The sequence below is a fragment of the Lissotriton helveticus genome, chromosome 7 (genome assembly GCF_964261635.1).
Source record: "Lissotriton helveticus chromosome 7, aLisHel1.1, whole genome shotgun sequence".
Taxonomy (NCBI): Eukaryota; Metazoa; Chordata; class Amphibia; order Caudata; family Salamandridae; genus Lissotriton; species Lissotriton helveticus.
The window spans coordinates 996,325,676-996,342,841 of NC_136068.1; positions in this window are offsets into that span (position 1 = coordinate 996,325,676).

The window sequence follows — 17,166 nt, forward strand, 5'->3', positions numbered from 1 at the left end:
ATTGTACATATTATCTTTTTCTGCCCGGCATACAGCGAAATTCGGAAATGTTGGATTATCCCACTGTGTAAAAACTTGGGTCTTAGACAATATGCACAAGCTTGCAGAGTTCTTACATCTGATACTGCCCCTCCCATTGTCTTCGCTATCTCCCGATTTTTATATGGCATATGGCGGAGAAGAACTGTTTTTATTAACAAAAAGTAATGGCCCCTTGTTTTTTCTTTCTCACCTTTGATAACTCAGGGCCAGATGTAGGTAAATCTATTTTACCGACACTTAAATACCGAATTTTACCGATTCGGTATTTAAGAGTCGGTAAAATAGATGTACCGAGATGTAGGTAAATCCAGATGTGGATTTACCGATGCTTTAAAAGTCGGTATTTACCGATTCGGTAAATACCGACCTGTAATGCTCCATTCATTCCTATGGGCTTTGAAGCCCATAGGAATGAATGGGGCATTACAGGTCGGTATTTACCGATCGGTAAATACAGATTTTTGGCAAGGGTGCAGGGGGTGTCACTTTGACACCCTCTAGCACCCCCAAAAAAGGTTCAGGGGCCATATGGCAGGCATACCTGCCCTAAGGGCAGGTCTGCCTGTCATATGGCACAGGTGTGCATGCACACATTTGCATGCACACCTGAATCGGTATTTCACCATCAAATTGAATTTGATGGTAAAATACCGATTTCTTAGGCCTTGTGGGACTCATAAGAGTCCCACCTACATATCGATTTTACAGATTCTGTAAATATACCGGTCGGTAAATTTACCGACCGGTATATTTACAGATTCTGTCAAATTACAGGTCGGTAAATTTACAGAACGGTAAATTTACCGATTCTGCCCCCTACATCTCAAATTCCTTTTACCGGTCGGTAACGGCCGAATTCGGCCGTTACCGACCGGTAAAACCCTACCTACATCTGGCCCTCAATGTTTAATAACTTTTTAAATTGTTCGTATTTATGGTTTTATTTCTGTGCTTGTATATATTTTATTGCACTTTTATGGTCATTGACCGAAATAAAGTTATCAAATGAACTGTTTCACACCAATCATCAATGTTTGTCTCTTTCTTATATCTTTCATGATCAGCACCCAAGGGCAAGAAGACAGGGTCTGAGTCAGTGGGAGCACAAGAACACAACCAGGGACAGGAGGACCACGACGAGGGCTCTTCTGCTGGCCCTAGTAAGTCTTCTTGTTTTTAATATTAATAATTCTTATTCCCTAACTTTTACTGCATCATATTTTTTCTGAACTACTGTTTACGTTTTCTAATGCTATTTTTTACCAACAATTATCCTTCGATCTGGACTATCTGTTTCGAAATTCTTGTTATCCTTGCCTCTAACTGCCTCTGCTATGATGACTCTCTGTACTACTACTATTAGTCTGTCTGTAGTAGCTAAGCTTGCCTAGTTGGCCACTCTTTATTTAAAAGGTTTTAAATAAAACTCAGATTCACCAGTAGCTCTAGCCATTGAGTCCAGTCCTTTAGGTTGTCCTCTTGTACTACTTTTAGTCTTATAGATCTTGAGTCTTTGTTAATCTTGAGGCTTTTCGACAATTCCCACCAACAAATGCCCAACCAGATTAATTACTATTTTGTTAGGATTGGACATACTACTACTGTTGTAGGGATTTTGCACATACAGAAATTTGCAGAATAAAATAGTATGTTTGTGATGGGAGGTTGGACCTTCCTCACACCTCAATCAGAAGTTCATAACCCACCACAATCCCCTGCCCGACTAGTTATAGTAGTGTCTCGTCATCACTATTAGCTCTCCGAACCCTCCGCCAAGATACCCAACAAGTAGACAACCCAGAACATAACACACCCGACCGCTCAGTTGTGGAAGCAATGCACATGCACATCCTTCCATTCGCTCCCTCACTAATGTAAGTCCACACCAAATAACACCGAGTCTATGTAAGTTCAAAAGTTTTATTTTGAATTGACAAGCTCTGTACGTTGTTCTATAATGCAGCACCAAAAGGAAAATGCATAACATTAAAACAATAAACATTGTTACACTTACTTACAGTTACAACAAACTACAAGTCCATAGAAAAAAATGGGAAATCATGATAACTGAACAGTGATGGAAGCACCACCATCCCCTTGGTAGGAATATAGTTTCTATAAAATTATAAATGAAGATCTCTGAGCAAATTCTGGGGATCCCTCACCTTAGAGGAACCTAGTACTGGTAGTTGTTACATCATAAGCTCTGCAAAGCTCCGGTTCATAGAAGGAAATCTTCTGCCTGTAATGAGAAAAATGATGCACGTTAGTATATTGCAAGCATTTCTCAGCCGTGCCAAAAAGTGTAGCATTTTTATGAATAAGCAATATGGACTAACACCAGAACTTCATAAAAAAGTGACTTGTTAAAGTTTTGGTTGACCTTGTACGCAGCACTTGGACAGTAGCAGTATGAGGTCATGTGGGCTCAAAAATGTCTTATTCAACAAGCTGCGAGGTAACGTCACGTGTGCAAAAATAAAAGGCACAAAGGTAAAATGGTTGCATGGCTCGAGCTAACTAAGCAAAGACTAGAATGACCATAGGGACCATATAACTACTAGTTTCTACTCTACTACTACCTGATTTGTACGAGTGATGTATGTTGTATATGTATGTATTACTATTAACTCATTTTTCAATCTTGCTACTGACCAATAGGGGGAGGTGTATATGACACCTAAAAAATGTGTAATGTTTTTTCTAGGCGCACTACCAACCACCAGTGCCAGGGCCAACGGGCGAAGGCGACGCGGCTGGCGAGGATGCGGCAGTTGCAGATGGAGATCCAGGGGGCGAGCCAGCACCAGTGGCGGGAGGTGGTAAGTTAGATTCATAATCCTCAACTATTGACATTACACTCACTGCAAGGGTATACTGTATGTATACTGTACTGTTGAGACCTTAGGGCCCCATTAGGATGGCGGACGGATTGTCCTCGCCGGGCCTGTGGTAGTCACCACCGGCCCGGCTGGGGCAATCAGCCCGTCATCCCTGTAGAAAAGACTCCCGCCATATTACAATGGCAGGGGGGTCCGCGGCGGACGGTCGACATGTCGACCGGGCGGAAAAGGGTTCAATATGATGGCGGTGTCTGAAAGACACCACCAGCCATATTAGAATGTGCATTTTGGAATGCCTTTCCGTGGCGGCATTGCAGCCACGGAAAGGCATGCGGAGTCTGCTTGGGGGGCCTGTTGCGGGCCCCCATGGACCCAGGGGATGGGGGTCACATGGAGGTACCTGTGGTACCCCCTGCCTTTCAAAGCACAACGTGGCAGGCACCGCTCTTTGCCTGTCACATTGTGCTTTGAAAAGCACAACATGTATTTTTAGCATTGCGGCGGGCGGTGCTTTTAACACGGAGCGCCGCAATGTTAAAAATACGGGATCTGCCTGCCACTGTGGCGGGCGCATCCTAATTGCCCCCACGGGACCCCCGCCCTTATGGCGGGCGGTCCTTTTTAGTGTGAGAATGGCGGGCGGACAAAGTCTGCCCACCATCCTAATGATGCCCTATGAAGGTAAGAAGTTGTTCTGAATGTTTGAACAGTGAAGACACCTTTTATTTGGCATTAGTAAAGGCATTAGGGGTGGGAGTATTGAGTAACCAATGGCCTCTTCTATCTGATTTCAACTCCGCTTTTAAAGTTTTATGGAGAAGACTAAAAGTCAGATCAGATCATCTGGTGTTGAACTAAAAAGGGAAAGACGGGTGGAAGGAAGAAGGACGGACGAGATTTATTTTTATGACTGACAGAGAGAAGGATACGTGCGATGCAAGCATGCAAATTGCAAAGGTGGCTCATAGGAATCAGATGCATGGTTGGTTGAATGTCTGAAAAATCCTGCAAATGTTAAAGCCCAAGCAAGTGGGAGGATAGATACATACCACAAATGTTATGTACTGTGCTTTATAGTGCTACCATGCCACTATGTGTATAATTAACTTGTCTTACTGTTTTTCTAAGAGTATATTTTACAATAGTCTTGTTTTTTCTTTTTGATATACAGCTACTCCTTCCAAACCGGATCTGAAGGAGTTGGCCGCCAAGGCACGGCGCCGGAAGCTGGAGGCCATACAATTGGAATATCGTCGGCTGGTGGTCCTGGAAGAGGAGGAGGAGGCGGCGGCAGCAGCTGAAGCCTCCTCCAATGCCCCGGGCCCCAGCCATCGCCCTCCATCAGTACGCACCACTGTCTGGCGGCCACCCGCCACCGCCTTTCCATCACAGGCGCCCCCCACTGTGGCTGCAACTGCCGCGCTCTAAAGCGCCGCGTCGCCCTACTTGAGGAGGCAGTGCGTATCCTCCAAAGACAATCCCGCCGAACATAGGAGACCCTGTTTATTGCCCCTTTTTCATTTATTGTTTTGGTGGGTGGGAATTGGGCATTGGTTTTTGGACAATTGGACATTTGGTTGGACTTTTTCTTTACAGTCATTGGTTAGGGTTAGGGTGAGGGGTGGGTCATGTTTTGTGTTTTTTTACATAGTTTATTTTTGTTAGGGTTATTAAATCAATATTTCTACTTTACATACAATGTTGTTAATGTTTTGTGGGTGGGGTTACTGTTTTACATCACACTGTTTCCTTGCTGGTGCAGGTCCGCCCATAGCCAGTATTTGATTTAAATAATTGGCTGACTGTGTAAGACACAAATACATAGATGCAGCACCCCTCACTGATTGAGTTGTCCTACTAGTACTGTCAGTCTCTCTCTTCTAGTCTAGGCATTCTTTTCCTGGACTCAAAGGGGTGTGTCAATTGATTGAAAACATGTCCATTATTATTTATGCCTCCCCCAAACTTCTCTCACCTTTGCTTGATGTTTAACTTAGTCACAGCGATGGCTGCATGGTGATGATGGTTTCCTTTCCTAACATGCCATGATTGTGGTGGTGGTAGTAGTAGTAGACACAGGCAGCAGCATTTGCTAAAAAAGAAAATTAGACAGTCAGTCACCTGAGAGAAACTGTTCGAGGAGTACTAGAATGAAGTACAGTACAGGACTTACCAAGCAACAATAATAGGCAAAAATATTTTACAACAAAACATAATGGTGGTGGGGATAGCCTACTAAACAGAGTTACAAACTATAGTTGTGTCGAGTCACTTGACTAGGCCTACAGTACACTCGACACAAGCATAACAGTTAGTGCTCAATGCCGGCAATTAATGCGGATGTATATGTTCCTTTGGTAAATAAAAATCACCTCTAAAATATACTGCTCATGGGTGGGAAAGGAGAAGATGATGCTCGCTCTGCCTTGAAATTAAAGTACTGTTGTTTTTGCCATATCCGCCCTAGCAAGTGTTTGACAAATTATTGGTGTACATTTAATTTAGTCACACCTCAATAAGTCACACATCCCGGGGGAAGAGGGTTAGAGTTTGTTGAATGGATGGGAAGGGTGGTTTGGGGAAATGTTTGAAAATGAAAAACAGTACGTATGGACAAACAACAAACAACAAACTCTGTAGACTACTATATCATATATCAATATGTTAAGGGAGAAAAAGGAAATTCATGCATGATGGTGATTGATAAGGAGACCCGGATTACATACAGTTTTTTTTCAGTTGTTCCGGGCTTACTTTTACAGATAGAAAAGAAAAATGTTAAATATTGGTACGGATGAATCATAAACAGAGAGCAAATATAATGATAATAATAACAACAAGAAGTACACACTGTTGTAAAGATAGTAGACCAAACAATAAAGCAAATTATTTAAAAGATGATGAAAGTTGATATTGTTACTGTGTTATCCTGGTCAAAAAAGTGGATTTGCATCTCGGCATTGCTCTTGGTCCTCTCGACCATCAATCTTAGGTTTCGCCACTGCCTGCCTGGCAAAGGTAGATTGATTGGTAAGGTAAGTGTGCATTGTTTTCCCAAGTATAGCACAGGGTAAGGACCGGCCTGTAATTGTAGATTGTAGATGGAAAAACAAAAGGGATATTATTGAGAAACAAAGTTGAAAAAAATGCACAAGTTATGGTGTAGTGCAACAAGAACACTTTCCGAGGCGGGCATGTATGCATCATCCCTACTCTAGTCCGTTTCCAGCATTGACCTACAACAGCAACTGGACAGAGCAGGCCCACAGTGACGGCACGTCACTTAGCACATCTTCTGTTTAGACAGAGTACATTTTGTTAAAGAGTTGGACAAAGCACATATCCAGCAACATAGCATTTTACAATTTAAGTGACTAAATCAATGCACCGCAGTCATACCACCGCTACACTGGACTCCACTTCCACACAGACATTTAGGTCCGATTTGGTTGTTGTTGACTTGTTTACCTTTTATGCCACTCATGAAACGTCCTGACTTATTATTATTCCATCAATCTTCTCCGATACTTGTACTGACTGACTGTGAAGACCGGCCTGCAGTAGAAGTTCAATTTTGTTATTGAACAACAAGAGTAGAAATATTATTGACTTGAGTCACTCTTTTGTGTGTTCACCAAGACTAGTACACTTTGACTTCACTTCATGCACAATAAACAACAAAAACACAAACACCAATCACTCAGAGTCAGGTGTCCAATGCATGCCATTAATTTTCATTACCTGTTCCTTCTCATCTTAAGTTAAAGGGCCACCTCTCTCACCATCAACATCATGGACGGTGCTGTTGTCATACTCAGTGAGTGTGCAGTGTACAGATTGAGTTCCCTTCCTGAATTTAATCAAAAGCAATGTATCAAGCTGAGGTAGAAGTACACATTTCTTATTAAAAATACTTTCAAGAAGGGGAAAATTGCCTTGAGTTACTTTTAGTGTATGGAATGATGATAATTACAAATAGTGCACAATGAAATAACTTGATGCACAACAAACAACAACAAAATCACTCAGCCTGCGTTCAATACATGGCATCATTCATTACCTGTTCCATCTCAATTTTCAGTTAATAGGCAGTTAATAGGCAGTCTCTCTTGGCTCAGAAAGGAGGAAAGCTTAGTCATCATGTTCCACTTCTTTTGGAGGGACTAGGAAAGATTTTATTTTTTCTTCTATTTTGCATCATCTAATCATCATCTGTCTACTGTCTTGAGTGCAATGGACTTAGGGAGATTCAGGAGGATAAAGCGGAGGAGCTGGATTCGGAGGACTGTACTGTGAAATGCAGACAGCTGAAACTCGTATATTGAAATAAAAAGAGTAGAAGACGGTGGTGATGGATTTGTTGTGATTCAAAGTTTGTAACCGGAAAGACAGACACACAAATAAAGGAAAATAAGGGAGGAAGACAGTAAGTGCAAGCCTAAGTGTCAGAGAAGTATAGCTCGTCCTCAAACTCTGGGGGTTCAACCAGAAGTAGGTAATCACCATGTAACACACTACTTCCGTCACCTGAGCCGCTGTCCTCATCTTCCTCCCTTGATTCATATATTGTGTAATTCGGTGGTATGAAGTGCTGATTCATTTTGATCATTGTTAACCTCTCCACATTTTTGGGCGAGACACTAGTCCTTCCCACTGTTACAATGGAACCAGCAGCACTGAAAACACGTTTGGAAGAGACACTTGCGACAGGGCAAGCCAGATAGCTTATCACACGCCTGCTGAGCAGTGGCCATTGGGCCCTTTTCCAATACCAATACCGCAATAGGTTTTGATCAATGTACACCTCTGTTGGGTCTTCCAGATAGGCCTGGACCATCCATTCAATGTTCAGGTGTGCTAAACTTTTTTCTGGGTCTTTTCTCTGTGTATCAGCACTGCGTTTACCAATACCTAAATGTAAATACCAATCCTGTAAAGATTCTACTGGGCCAAATGATCCAGTTATTGCTGTTGTTGATAGTGATGGTGAGTGTTCTGAGCCAAATGCACTGCCCTCAGCCTCTGAAGTTGCACTTGATGCCGGATACTCTGCTGCAGTACTTGTTGTGGGTTGATCTAGTGGGCTTTTAAATTTAATTAGCAGCCGTTCATTTTCCAACTTACTCGCTGCCTCAGCTATCCAAGTTTTGTAGTGGGCAACATCCATCTCTGAAAAAGGAAATAATGTCTTCAGTGCCAATTCTGTTCGTGGATCCAGAATTATGGCAGAAATGTAATGTTCTTATGAAAAAATCGTATTTTTCACCCTTGTATTGTCAGCTAAGCGACAGGCTAAGCTCTACACCAAACTCATAGGCTTCTTTTTTTTCCTCTAAACCTTTGTATGATTCAGACACCGCCTTCAGCTGATGCTCTAGTCTTTGCAATAATGGGATAGCTTTGCCCATAGCACAGTCCTCCTTGCTGACTTCACGTGTGAAGACTTCAAAAGGACAAAGCATGTCAGTCAGCCATTTAACTAGGCACCATTGGTCCATCTGAAGGGTCATGCCTTTCACAGTAGCATCCCTTCTTCGCATGACATATTTATTGAGTGGCCTGTACTGCTCAAACAGACGATCAAGCATGTAATAAGTTGAGTTTCAACATGAGGCAAGATGGCGACCGCGACTCTAGCGGTGTAAGCTTGCCGGCTCCTCCGCTCCCGTTCTGAAGGAGAGAACAAGACGCCGAAAAACACCGAAAACTGAATCCTGCATTTTTATGAAGGAGTGAGTTAATGAACCTGACCTGATCAAAAGAAGCTGTTTCAGGCATTTTTTTCGGATCTGTGTGGTCTGGCAGTCGTGGATGGCGGTGCTCTTCGTGTGATTGAGATGAAGACGAAATATCGGCTCCGCCTCTAATGGTGTTTGTTGCTCTGCTTTCCGCCCGTGCACTGCAGTGCTCTATTCGGGCTTGGCGTATCCCGTTTCGGCTTGGGGAGATACTCCGAGTAACTTCGACATTCAGTGGGAGCAACGTCGTTATGCCTCCTAAAAATGCAAAGCCCTCCACACGGAGCGGAAGAAACAAAGTAACCGCTGTGGCCGATGACGAGCAAGAAGATTTATTAAGCGGCTCTCCAGGCAATGTGAAATCCGGTGAGTCGGCTGTTAATTCAAGGTCTCAAATTGCTAAGAAAGGGGCTGAACGTGCTGCACAAACAGTACCTGAACTTTTCCAAAAGCAATCTGCTAAGAATGTCCGCACACAATTTGGGGGAGCAGTGGCAATTACCTCTCAGGAACCTCAAACTATGTTAAATGAAAGAGACAAAAAGAAGACTCAGGGATACAGACTCATGTCAATATTAACGCACAAACAGCAACAGGGTTGCCTGAGTCAATTGTTATCAATCCAGAACCAGACCCAGTTCAGAACTATAACTCTAATTCCTTACCTGAATGTGAGACTCCTGAAAGTGGGATTATGGGAGATGTAGTCCTAGCCAGCTCAGTAGCCCAATCTGAAACAGGAACTAACAGTGAAAATTTAAATGTTGCCTTGGGAGATAATTCAAGTCCAGGACTCCTAGCAGCTCGCTGTCAGGATATGATGCAAGATACTAACGATCAATTTTATTCAATGTCTGACCTGACTTCGGAGGAAAGCCTGGATAGAGACTGGGCTGATTACCCAGCGGATGATACCAGTATAGAGGAAGAAGTGGGGGAGGGTGAAACATCACCTGTCTCAGATATCACAGTTAAGAAAAAGTCTATTCAGAACGTGCAGTCTGCAAGGGACATGAGTAATGAATCAGAGAATCCAAATTCGCTAGATGAACAACTCATGGTATCTGACTTTGAAACAGCTCCTAATGTGGAGGTCACATTAGCAATGATATATCAAACACTGCTAACCCATAGATCTGATACGAAAAGCGAGATTGCGCGCACCCAGGCAACCTGCCGGAAGGTACAGAATGCCACTCGACGCATTACAAAAATTTGTATTGATATGGCCACGAGAGTTTTAGAAGCTGAGACCAGGATCTCAATATTAGAAGACGAGGTGGTGACTAAGAAAAAAGAACTTTCTCTGGTGAAAGATCAACGAGATGACATCAGTACAAAGCTAACTGAATTGGAGAATCAAGCTCGCTGAAACAACCTGTGAGTTTTAGGGGTGCCTGAAAATGTAGGTGGTCCTGATGTCCGGAAATTTGTTTGCGAACTTTTCTCTGAGGCGTTTCCGGAATTGGGAATGTGAGACTGGTCGGTGGTGATTGAACGAGCTCATTGTTTTCCGTTTGTTCTTAGAAATAAGCAGAAAAATGATGTCTATCCTAGAGCTATCTTGGTTAAATTTAGTAATTTTCTGGCAAGGGAAGCTGTATTCAATCTAGCTAGACCAGATAAGAAACACTCAGGCAAAGATTTCATTTTTTTTGTTAGACCTGATTACTGACAGGCAACTGTGTCAAAGCGATGGCATCTCAGACAATTGATAGCTGGCTTTCAACAGAAGGGAGCCACAGTATTCTTGCAAAGTCCTGCCAAACTAAAAGTCATTGTAAAAGGCCAGACAACATTTTTCTTTTCGGAAATCGCTGCTAAGGATTATCTGGCCTCATTATGAATAATCGTTGTTACTCTACCGAGACCGTAAAAGAAAAAACTTTTTGGGGGCTATTTCATGTTCTCTTTTGGGCAGTAGTTTTGATTGAAAGTTATTTTTGATTTTCTCCTTCAGAACTCAGAGGGGGGGGTGGCATCCTGAGCTCCCAGGGACTGGCTGTCCCTGTGCCTCATAAGGTGGGTTTGGATGGGGGGGGAGGGTGGGTTGGGTAGTGATGGTCACTGGTGGGTATGGGTAGGGTGGAGCTGGGGTGTAAAATCAACAACAGTCAGACACAGAAGTACTATGATAGCAAAGCTTGAAAAAAATAAGGAAATCTGTTTGGAACCTAATGTTATTGAAGGTTTTTCTCTTTTGGATTCCTTTCTGGTTTTTTTTGAATGGAGATGAAAATAAAAGTATGTTCTTTGAATATCAATGGTTTGAATGATAATAAAAAAAGAGGGACCCTAGCCAAAATGATACAGTTACTTCAAATAGATATTCTCTGTCTGCAAGAAACTCATGTCGCATGGGATAAAAGGAGGCTCCTTATTAGCTTAGGACTAGATTTATTGGTTTGTTCAAAGCAGACAGGAATAAAGCGGGGAGTGGCGATTTTCATGCGACATAATCTAGGGTCTTGTATTAAAACAACTGCAGACAAATGGGGTAGGTGGGCCTCTGCAGAATTGGTATTATACCAACAGAAGTTTGTAATATATACTATCTACGGCCCCAATCTGGACGACGCTGAACTATTTAATTCTTTAAATCAGGAGTTATCTGCTTGTACTTCTCCTATTATTTTATGTGGGGATTTAAGCATTCATTTAGAAGCTAATTTTGACATTAGACACGATAAATATACGGGCTTTAAACTACGAACTTTCAGGGCCTTGAAGAACTTACTGACGGACAATTGTCTTATGGATGTTTGGTTTTCTATGTATAATAAAGACCCTGGCTATAGTTTTTTTTCTGCCCCACATCGGAAGCATGCCCGTCTCGACTATTTTTATGTATTCCAATTTTTTTTTTATAAAGTAAAGATGGAAATACTCCCAAGATTATTATCTGATCACAATCCTTTAGTATTGTATGTTAGTTTACCATCAGTAGGGGAAAGACCTAGAACAACTTGGTCTTTTCAGAGGAGCTTATTATCTGATGAAGAATATATTCAATATATGACCAAAATTATACAGGAATTCTTTGACATTAATAATAATAGTGCACCTATTCCAGTGGTGTGGGACGCATTTAAACAATAGTAAGGGGAGAAACCCTAAATTATTCGAACTTTCAAGGTAAAAGTAGACGGGACAAATTTATGAAAGATTGTGATATGGTTCCGCGGGCAGAAAGAAAACTAGCTGAAAGTATTAAATCAAACACCCATATTCAAGAATCCCAAACCGATCTCTCTATCAAACGCATCATGGTGTACTCCCATATGGTGGAGCGAGTGATCTCGCAATGTAGACAACACAGAACTGAAAGTTACGAATTAAGTGAGCAAACAGGTAAAATTCTGGATCAAAGATAGCGCCAAAAAACAACAGCAAATGCAATTCTTAAAATTCGAGATCTTAGTGGGAATATCAAAGTATCTAAGAAGGATATATTGTCTTCCTTCAGTGAGTTTCATCAATCTTTATACTGTCAATCTAAAAATAAAGATGATATAGAAGCTAGAATATCTCAATATCTGGAGGGTGTAGGGGTTACCCGGCTAACGGAAGATCAGAGGGAACCTCTCAGTGTCACAGTATCATGGGATGAAATTGAAGCATGAATAATGGGATTGGCGCTTGGTAAAGCAGCAGGGCCGGATAACATACCATTAGAATTTTACCGAATATTCAGGGGAGTGCTAAAACCAGAACTCATAAAACTGTTTCAGCTGGCATTCTCTGGTACTCCTCCAGAGTCATGGTCGTTAGCCACTATTGTCATTTTCAAAACGAAAGGGAAGCCTAGTGAAGAAATGGGGTCTTATAGGCCTATATCTTTAATACCCGTTGATAGCAACATTTTCTCTAAAATTTTAGCTAATAGACTTAATAATTTGATGCCGTTTCTTGTATCTAGAAAGCAGCATGGCTTCGTTGCGAAAAGAGATACCACGGATCATATTAAAAAGATAATAACTTTGCTAGACTGGGCGCAAGTATCTGAATCCCCCGTAGCAGTGGCCCTGTTGGACGCTGAAAAAGCGTTCGACAGGGTCACATGGAGGTTCCTATGGGCTGCCATGACCTGCATGGGACTTCCTGATAAACTCTTGAATGCTATTAGGGCACTCTATCATCAACCAAAAGCTGCCATTAGGATCACTGATACAGTTTCTGAATCTTTTGAGATAACGAGGGGGACTAGGCAGGGTTGCCCCTGCTCCCCCATGTTGTTTGCCATGTATCTTGAGCCCTATCTTCGTAAATTGGCAACTGAGGAAGGAATTATCCCAGTAACGATTAGAGGAAATAATTTTAAAATATTTGCTTATGTGGATGATGTCGCTATCACTACGTCAGACATTAAAAACGCCTTACCCAATATAATATCTCTGGCAGAAGAGTTCGGGGAGCTATCAGGCTACAAGTTAAATATAGCAAAAATGCAGATAATTCATTCCAAAAATGGCCTCCCTAAAGATATGGTGTTTGTGTCTGAGGCTCAATATTTGGGAATCACAATATCCCCTAAAGTTCAGGATATTGTTTGTTTAAATATTGAACCTGTAATAAAATCCTCAAACGTTACGCTGGAAAGGCTTAATAACCTATATTTTTCTCTTTATGGTCGGGCGAATATTTTGAAGATGTTAATTTTTCCAACATTTTTATACCTATTCCGCACAATCCCTTTGTTGTTCTCGACATCTTATTTTTCTCAAATGGATAGAATGGCATCCAGATTTTTATGGACCTACCACCGGACTAGATGTGCCATAAGTCGGTGTTCTCTCCCATGGATGAAAGGTGGCTGGGGGGTTCCGAATTTTCGACTATATTATTGGCTTATTCTACTAAAATATATGGGCATATTAATATTTCCTGGGATCACTATTGATCAAGCAATATACCCGTCAATTTATGAAATATTACTGGGTGAGGAAGTTGTTTCTCAATCTTTGGTTAAAATTTTGGAAATTAGTTATTACAAAAAAACTAAGTTTAAAATTATAGCAGCGGCTGCCATAATTTGGCGGCAGTTTAAAAAGAAAATTATTAATCTTAAAGATATTAACTATTATACTCCAATCTTGAAGAATAGGGTACTCCCCGAGATTTTTGATGATCAAGTCATGAAAAGGTGGTATGTTGCAGGTGTTCATACTTTGGGAGATCTCTATAACGATACTCAACTCTGCTCTTTTTCTAGCTTACAAGTTAAATATAATTTGTCAAGACATGATTTTTTTTAAATATCTTCAGCTTCGCAACTTTCTAGAAATAAAAGGGCTACTTGATAATATCTGTATGAATAAAAATTACGTTTTGGAAGCACTTAGGAAAGGGGGGAGAATTGGTTCAATTTATCAGTTAGTAATAAATCAAATGGATGATGATCTTAAGTTAACTGAAATTAAATGGCAAAGGAAATTTGGAATTGTTAAGGTTGATATAGCAAGATCAATTAAATTATCAACCAGAGTGCTGTTTAATGGCTCATTGCAGAGCCAACACTTTATGGCCATTTATGATTTGTATTACTCACCTGCGAGGCTGGCCAAATGGAAAGGGAGGCATGGTGACAAATGTAGCAGATGTGATGAAATAGCTGCCAATTCTAGTCATATGTTTTTTAAATGTCCTAAACTTTCTCAATTTATTGTAGATATTGAATTCTTTATTAATAATAGTTTGGGGATCTCTGTTAAATTAAATATGGAAATGGTTATTCTTGGTTTAGAAACCAATCAAATAGGAACTAGGACATTAGCTGAAGAAGTTTTCTTATTCATTTGTATGGCAGCTTTCGGTTTCTGCATCACCTCACACTGGCTTGATCCCGAATCTCCTGTCTTTAGCCAATGGCAAGCAAAAATCTTATCTATATATCAATTTCAAATGGCTATTTATAGATCTAAGAGTGTTGTAAAGAAGAGATTCGGGTTAAAAGTTTGGGCACCCATTCAGAAATGGATATAACTCATTCATTTATTAATTTATACAAGCTATGAGTGGTCAAGTGAATTCATTTATTGTATTTGTACATGTTCTTCTCCTTTTCATTTAGTCTTTATTTTGTGCTCCGTGTATTGTATAAGACAGGTTTGTTGTATTTTCTGTATAATGTCTGACTGTTTGCTGAAATAATATCAATAAAAATGTTTTTTTTAAAAAGAGTTTCAACATGTTGCCACCTCCTGGATGAGTGATTTTACTGGCATTTTATAGTCACGTTGAATGATCCTCAGCTGCTTCCGAGCATTAAAAGAATGGCTGAAATGAGTGCATATTCTTCGGCAGGTGGTCAGTAAGTTGCTGACTATGGGTTCTTTTTTTCATAAAGTCTTGAACTATAATGTTTATGCAGTGCGCCAAACACAGAACCCTAAAATAGGAACCAAACTCCATGGCCTTAAGTACATTACTGCCATTATCTGTGGAAACAAAACCAATACTAAGCCCTCTTGGGCGCAGCCATTCAAAAACATTGCTGCGAAACTCTTCAAAAATGTGTACAGCCGTATGAGATTTCTCCTTGGCGAACATGGTTACAGTTGCATGTTTCCGAGTAGCTGCAAAAATCTCAGCTGTGTCAACAGCATCTCCTTCAGATAGCTTATCTCTAACCTCCACAAAAGAGACCCAGTGTGCAGTGATGCACATCTCATCTGTGGCTTGGCAACTGGTCCACATGTCTGTTTTTAGGTGGATATTGTGAACAGCACTCTGCTGCAAAGCTTGTCCAACCAATTCCAGCACATCATGATGTAGTGCCGGAACAGCAATTTTTGCAAAATAGGACCGGCTGGGAACCTTCCATTTAGGACAAATGTCTGACACAAATTCAAGGAAACCCACCCCCTCCACAAATGAAAAAGGGAGAAGGTCCAGTGCTAACATTTTAGCCAGCTTCGCATTGTACAAACGTGCCGTTGGGTGGTTGTGTTGGAACTGCCCCTCCAACCTAAGCAGGCTCTCAATGGTAGGCTGGATTACTTTCCTTTGTGGTGCTGTTCTTTTCATTAACCCACTTAGGCTTAACAACTCACTTTGTTTCATTGCAGTACTCGGTCGTCTTGGTCTCTCAGCCTGACTCTGAGTATGGCTCTTACTGCGGTGCCACTGAGATGTTGCTGAGGAGGATGTGGGCGTGGGCGGTAAAACTACACTCCTGGGGACAGGGGCGCCATCTTCTTCACCTTCCACCGCAATAATATCGTCCCCTGATTCTTCATGCCCAACATCAATTGGTCAATTTATTTTACTTTTTTGTAAGTGAAGTAGGTGATTTTCCCACACGATAGTGTGGTGTATTTTCAGATGACCTGTTTGGCCTCTGGTACCATAGTTTGTATCAAGCTTACCCGCCGAACACCTTGTCAACAAATTGAGCATATAGCAACGTTCTCCTCCTCAGTGCTAACCGAAAAGAAGTCCCAAACTGGGGAGGAGAACTTTCTGGCGCTGCTGGATGTGCCACTTTCAATACCAGATGTACTGGAGGGTGTGCTTGGAATGTGACTCTGTGCAGCTACACTGTGACTTCTACTACCACTACCTACTGAGATGGTTGAGCTGGATGTAGTTCCCTCCCGGGCCTTTGAAAATATGGTAGCTGGAGGTGGTGGTGGTGTAACCTGTGTTTGTGGAATCCGTGCTACATCCCGCTCAGTAGCAGCCATTCTGGATAGGGTGAGAATGTTGGTCTCCATCCCCTTTGGGGTGGGAGTGATGTGCGTGATGACTGGCTCGTCTTCATCAACATCCTACCCCTCTTGTACATCTACCTCCATAACTCTAAGTTTTTCTGGAACCATCTTTTTCAGAAGCATTCTCTTGTGGCGTGCATCACTCTCAAACTGAGCTGGTGGCTGCCAAGTGGTATCATGATCAACAGAAGTGGGGCTTGAAGAAGAAAATGATGGACTAAGCCTCCTTTTCCTTGCTGGTGGTCTGGAAGACAATAGATCTTCCGAAACAGTGGTTTGCTCCACTTTGTATGCAGGAAGCTCGATTTCCTGAAATGCCCCTACTTCAGGAGCAACAACTACTATTGTGGGCTGTTCTTGCTGCTGCTGCTGTTCTTGTGGCTGCTGCTGTTCTCTCTTGTGGCTGCCGCTGTTCTTGAGGCTGCTGCTGTTGTTGTTGCGGCTGCTGCTGTTCTTGCAGCTGCTGCTGTTCTTGCAGCTGCTGCTGCACACTTATCTGCTGAGTTTCCGCCTGCGTTGATTGTGTACTACTTTGCGATAATGACATTTCAACAACGCTGCTCGTTAGAAGACTGGCTACCTCTACGACACTCAAGGGCTCGGGCCTAGGTTGGTGGGGTTGGACCGCTGGTGCGGAGGTGCTGCTCCCAGCTTGGTTCCTGGACAACGCTGCTGCATGTGTCATTTTTTTGGTCCCAAAAAAAACATTGGCTGCCACACCAGTCGTGGTTAGTGGCACTTCCTTTTTCTGTTCTTTCTTCTCAGCGGCAACTCTCTTAGTACTGTACCTGGTACCTTTCTTTGGGGCCATCTTCTTCAGATGTCAGGCAG